This window comes from Hyperoodon ampullatus (assembly GCF_949752795.1).
Source record: "Hyperoodon ampullatus genome assembly, chromosome: 1".
Lineage (NCBI taxonomy): Eukaryota > Metazoa > Chordata > Mammalia > Artiodactyla > Ziphiidae > Hyperoodon > Hyperoodon ampullatus.
The window spans coordinates 31,622,338-31,629,035 of NC_136914.1; positions in this window are offsets into that span (position 1 = coordinate 31,622,338).

The window sequence follows — 6,698 nt, forward strand, 5'->3', positions numbered from 1 at the left end:
AGCACGAAGCCCTGGTTTCACTAAACATATCCATCCTTCGAATTTGAATTCTAGAAATCTATACCCCTCAATAGACAGTACTATTCTGGCCACCTGTAAAAATGACAAACAAAATGACAAAATGACAAAAAAATGACATTAACAAAATGTTCCTTTGTATACTTTTTTTTTGCAGTACGCGGGCCTCTCACTGTTGTGGCCTCTCCCGTTGCGGAGCACAGGCTCCGGACGCGCAGGCTCAGCGGTCATGGCTCACGGGCCCAGCCGCTCCGCGGCATGTGGGATCTTCCCGGACCGGGGCACAAACCCATGTCCCCTGCATCGGCAGGCAGACTCTCAACCACTGCACCACCAGGGGAGCTCCTGTATACTTGTTTTTGAGGGTCAATACAAGAAAAAGCCTTGGGGAGTAGTAGAGTCTGTGTTTTGGTATTATCAGGAACGCCATCCGTCATGTTATTTAATGCTCCTCTTATAAATTAGGGGGAAACCTAGAGGTGGCAGACCCATCAATGACAATTCCATCTAAGTGTGAAAGCTCCTGAACAGGAGGGAGGTGGATTTGAGAATGTTATAGAGGGAAACCGACAGATTGTGACAATGAACATTTCTGAGGACCGGCTGCCTGCCAGACGCTTTCTGCTTCTGCAGAGTGAGAGCTTAAATATTTCTAGCCCATGATACTTTTAAAAAAATAGAGAAGGTACGACACGAGGAGAATGTAATTTGAGTGTGGGGACTTGCAGATGAGAGTTCAGTTCGGGACACAACAACTTTGGTGGGATGTGGTATAGGAAAGAGGACTCAAAACCTTCCATGTGACAACTCACCTTTTTGAACTTCAGATTGTCACCACCAGCCATCAGTGTTGATCTAGAACGGTTGACATGGACGCTAGGATGCAGACGATGCTTACAAGGCATGTGAAAGCATCAGGCACACAGTAGATATTCAGCAATGTTAGTTCTTTTAATTCCCACAAATCATTCTGCCAAAGGAACTGGATCATGCTGTGGGAAAAAAACCTCTTTTTCCCGGGCTTCCCTGGTGGCGCAGTGGTTGAGAGTCCGCCTGCCGATGCAGGGGACGTGGGTTCGTGCCCCGGTCCGGGAGGATCCCACATGCCGCGGAGCGGCTGGGCCCGTGAGCCATGGCCGCTGAGCCTGCGCGTCCAGAGCCTGTGCTCCGCAACCGGAGAGGCCACAGCAGTGAGAGGCCCATGTACCGCAAAAAAAAAAAAAAACAAAAAAACTCTTTTTCCAAAGACGTTTAAATGTTTACAGGAATTCTATACTGTACTTATCATTTTCAGTAAGTTTAAGGACATTAAAACTAATGTTAAGATTATTGGGAATAAATGTTACTACTATGAATTTAAGATATTAATAATCCCAAATTATTCCATTAGAGATGTACTACCATTGATTATTAATGCCAGAGCAAGGTCATCAAAGACTTCCGTGGTCACTATATTCAGTGGATGTTTTCAGTCCTCTTTTTACTTGACCTCCCACGTTTACCTGCCAACCTGTTTTTCACTTTCTCCTTGAAACATTTTCTTTCCATGATACCACATTGGTTTTTTTTTTTTGGCTGCACTGCACAGCTTGTGGGATCTTAGTTCCCCGACCAGGGACTGAACCCAGGCTCTTGGCAGTGAGAGTGTGGAGTGCTAACCACTGGACCGCCAGGGAGCTCCCAGGCACCACATTCTTTCCTTGGTGTGTTTCCGACTTTTCTTCTCTGCCTCCATTTCAGACATATCCTTCTCTCCTGGGCCTTTAAATGTTGTGGTTCCTCAAGGCTCTGCCCTGGGACCTCTTCTCTACTCACCCTCTGCTCTGTTCCCCCCGAAATCACACCTGTCCCCATGAAATTGTCACCCGTATACTAATGATCCCTAAATTTCCATCTTGATTTTAGACCTCCCCCATGATATATCCAATTAACTATTCAACATCTCCACTCGAATGTCTCAAGGGTACCTCAAACTCAACGTATCCAAGACCAGACTTAGGATATTCCGCTCAAATATTATCTTCCAGTTTCCCACCAAAAATCGCAAATAGCCTCCCCATCTCCAGGTGTGGTCTGTCCTTCATCTGTTCTCTGTCACATCCCATATCCAATCCATTGCTTGGAACTGTTGATTTCACACCTCCCTCCCCATTTGGCTTTCTCATCTATCAATTTTTATCCATCTTTACTATCAGCATCGTTGCACAAGCTAGAGTCACCTCTCACCACTACTAAGTGGTGCACAGTCCTCCTTCCATCTGTTATGGCTCCTTTGATTTTGTTCTCCATGCTAGAACTGGAGTAATCTTTAAAAATGCAAATCTTTTGGGCTTCCCTGGTGGCGCAGTGGTTGGGAGTCTGCCTGCCAGTGCAGGGGACGCGGGTTCGTGCCCCAGTCCAGGAGGATCCTACATGCTGCGGAGCGGCTGGGCCCGTGAGCCATGGCCGCTGAGCCTGCATGTCCGGAGCCTGTGCTCCGCATCGGGAGAGGCCACAGCGGTGAGAGGCCCGCGTACCGCGAAAAAAAAAAAAAAGCAAATCTTTTAATGTTAACCCTGCTAAAAATCCTATGTTGCCTCTTTAGAGATAATCCTAAATCCTCCAACATATCACAAAAGTCTCTGTCAATCAAAAGGTCCTAACAGACCTTCTCTATACAGACGCTTCTACTTAGGGTAACCCTTCAGTCAGTCACCAGGATTTGTTACTTGCATGTCTATTAGTTTCTTTTGCCTTCAATCTCTGCCCCGTCATGGAGACACCAGAAGACTGGCACCAACTCTCTAATCTCTGTGCGAAGTGATTAGGAGGAAATTTTATCATTGTTTTCTTTTTCTATGGAAAAGTGTTTTATTTGCCTCGGTTCACATTCTATAGATAGAGAATGACTTACAAAAGGTATAGAAGCCTAAACTGTTTTAAGATGCCAGGTCAAAGCCACGTTATAGAAGGATAAACCAATTATCCAGTGCTGATGTCACAAGGAGCTCGGGGCCCTTTAAATATCTTGGAGTTTTTTACACAGTGTTTAAATCTTATAGGTTTAAATATAGAGTGTCAGGTTCCATCTTTCTAGTACATAGTGAATTGGCTTAGGAGGCCACATTAGGCAACTTTCGTGACCTTGCTAGCACTTATTTGCCTGGTAATAAAATAGGAGGTTAAGATCACCTATGACACAGAGTTATGTTGAGGATTAAATAACATTAATTATGTAAAGCACTCAGCACAGAGGCTGGCACACAGCAATGAGCAGCAGGTGTTGGTTAGTATTATTTCTGTTTGTGATAATTATAAAATCCATTTTGAGGAAGTCCTCGTAGATGAATGTGAACATTTTTCTTCAGAGAGAAGAAAAACAAAGGATTTCAACAGTGGTTTTTTGGGTTCACATTAGTGTATCATTGGTTTTGGTCTATCAGAGAAATACACATTTTGCAATGGAAAACAGTTAGAATGAATCTTATTACTCCTCAGGAAAGGAGTAGACATAAACCCTCTTACCTGGTGTCACTGTGCACCGGTCTTCAATACTCTTTTTTGTCGCATCCCCTCCAGCTCCTGGAGGATGGATCTTGTCACATGGGGGTCCTCAGGCCCAGAGCGCATGGCACCATTTCTGTCTGTGGGATGATTTCTGCTTATGGCAGAGACTCTGCTGTCCCCTGGTGGCATCTGCTGTCTTCCGTTGGTTCAACGTTCCCACTCAGAAGACCTACAATTATCCTTAGAGAGTCACACATTTAGCAGGCAGAGCCTGCGCGCTGTCTTTCCACTCTAATGTTTAACGATTGACCTTGCACTGGAAGCAGCCGTTTCTCTGAGCGGCTCAGAGCAGGGGTCCTTACTGAGGACCTTCTCCGACACCTTGCCACCTCATCCACACCAGCACTCCTTCTAGGAGCAGATTCATGTTGTCTCCTTAGAGAGCTGCATGTGGACCTCTTCCCCGGGTTCTGATTTTGCTGTCAGAGGCTGACTCTTAACATCTAAGATCCTGAAGCTTTTTCCCCAGTCCCTGGTGTACTTCCTGATTTCTTACCTTTTTTGTTTGTTTGTTTTGTTTGTTTTGCGGTACACGGGCCTCTCACGGCTGTGGCCTCTCCCGCTGCGGAGCACAGGCTCAGCGGCCATGGCTCACGGGCCTGATTTCTTACCTTTGACAATGGGGTTGGGTGTTACTTCAAACTGGTCTGGGTCCTTATCACAGCCTATTCCCATGTGAAGGTACAAACACAAGTTTATTTTTCTATAACTCACCTTAAGTTCAGTTTTGAATTGCCTCTTCCAAAGGGTTGGTGATACCATAATCTTTGCCAATTGCTGCTATCTCCCACCACCCCCGCGGTTGGATCTAAATTTGAGAATGTCTAGTTTGGTGATGAGTGTTTAGGTTGGGAGCCTCTGGTTTCCAATGCCATCTGTCTACATGGGCATCCAGTGAGAAACGCAGCATCTTAACGCAGTCTTCAGTTTCCCCAGCCTCTGTTGGGCTCAGAGTTCCCTTCTGCAAGCTTCCTTGAAGTGTGGACGTGTCTTTCCTCTTCCACGGCACACCTGGATATACAGGGATACCGTTTTGCTCGCATTCCAAGTTAGGGCACAGGAGGTCTTTGAGAGTCCGTCTAGTTGCCATCTACCTACTCCCACCATGAGTCCCATGAGTCCATATCCTCTCTCTGGGCCCACTGCCTTGCTGGGCTGTGTTCGGGTCTCTGGGCACACCTTCCTCCTGCTATCGGATCTCACAAGCCCAACTATGGAGGTCTGCAGTGTCCCAGGGATGGGACTGGGGAGCTTGGTTCAGACTCCCTATCTCGGGGACAGTGGAGACCGGCCCCCACTGCTCCCCTCCTTCTCTCCCCTCTGTACCACTCACAGCCTCCTTGGTCCCCGGCACAGGAGATGGGTTTGTTTTAGTCTTTTCTGCGAGTGGAAAGCCAGGCTCTTACAAAACATGTTTTATCCAAATCTTTTGCTCTGCCAGGTGTCTTTTTTGTTCCTGTAAAGCCAAGCCTTTTGCAACACCAAAGCCAGGAAGGACGCTTTCTTTGCTGTCACATCTTCCCTTAGAGCAATAAGCAAAGAATGCCTAGCTGCTCGTTTGGGGTGGAGTGATGCACAAAAACATCGAGAGAAGAGGATAGTGGTTGGAGGAGGCAACCTGTTAATATTATCCAGCCACACTTAACGAGGAACAGACAGAAACAGTAATAGGCTCTTCGGAATAATATTCTTCCCTCTCTTGGGATGAAATTGTGTCCTTAGCCTTCAGAGATAGTGCATAGTCTTGGCTCTGTTCTAGCTACACATGGGCAAGACTTCAGAACTCAGAAGCCCTGTCTTAACTAAGCAGACTGACACGTTGTCTTCTAGGAGGATTTATCTTCTCACTAGAGATCAGTTCTGGAGAGGTTTTCAAAGGTATGATTCTGTTATTCGGGTTGGTTCGAGGAATATGAGTTTATATAAAGCTTTTACTTTACTGTGAAAACTCTAGACACAGTGAGAGTAACATTTGGATTGGTCTCTTATACCCGGAAACCTGTATAACAGGAAGAATCACGTTCTATTTTCTAAGAATGCAGAGGCAGCCTCAAAGCACCTTTGCAGTTTTAGCTTCATTTTAAAATATGCTGCTATTAGTAATTATTATAATAAAGTATTGGCTATTTATGGTTAATAATTGCTTACACTTATTGAGTACTGTCAGATACTAAAACACCTAATTCACTTAATCCTCATAAAAGCCTTAAAATATACATATTATTACCCAGATTTAGATGAGGAAACTGAGGCAGAGAGGCTACCTAATTTGTCCAAAGTCACAGGATAGTATCTTTTAGAGACTGAATTTGAACCCCCCAAAGTCTGACAGCCAAGTAGAAGTGCTTAGTTATGTTGCCTAGTTAATCAGGAGATTCATGTTGGTCAGAATGGTTATGAGGTTACGGCGTAAAAGTGACAATTTCTGGAATAATAAGCTAAAAGCTGCTTTTAAGCTAGTAAATCAGAATAAACATTTTAATTTTTATGTATCCTTTGATATTTGGAGGCAGAGTCAAAGTTACCAGTTTGCAGCCTGGAAATGAGACTGGGTTAGGGTACAGTTTACTTCGACTCTGTTATTTATCAAGGGGCCCAGAGGTTATGTGCTGAGCCCTTCTGGATCTTCAGGGAAACAGAACAGATAAACACCATGAAACCGAAGGACATCAACTCATAGGAAATTAACATTTTACAGTAACTGTTTTTCGTTTTTTGGCTGCGCTGGGTCTTCTGCCCGGCGGCACGCGGGAGCTTAGCTCCCCGACCAGGGATGGCACCCGCCTCCCCTGCACTGGAAGGCGGATTCTTGACCACTGGACCCCCAGGGAGGCCCCTACAGTAATTTTAAGGCGCTGGAATTTGAAACGGTCAGCGCGAGAAGCTGATGGAGCGGCCCTTCTGGAGTTGTCCATAAAGGCACATAGAGATGAACGCTCTTGCTAACATTTTCTCATAAACATTCTCAAGGCCAGACACCGGGAGAAGCGTCGGGGACAGAAAGAGGAAAAGAAAAGACAATTCGTGCCCGGGGTTCCATTCTAACGGGAGGAGACAGACGAAGCAGCAAGTTAATAAGCAAAGAGAACGCTGCGAAGTGCTAAGGACCACACCACCCTTCTCCAGAATTAGGC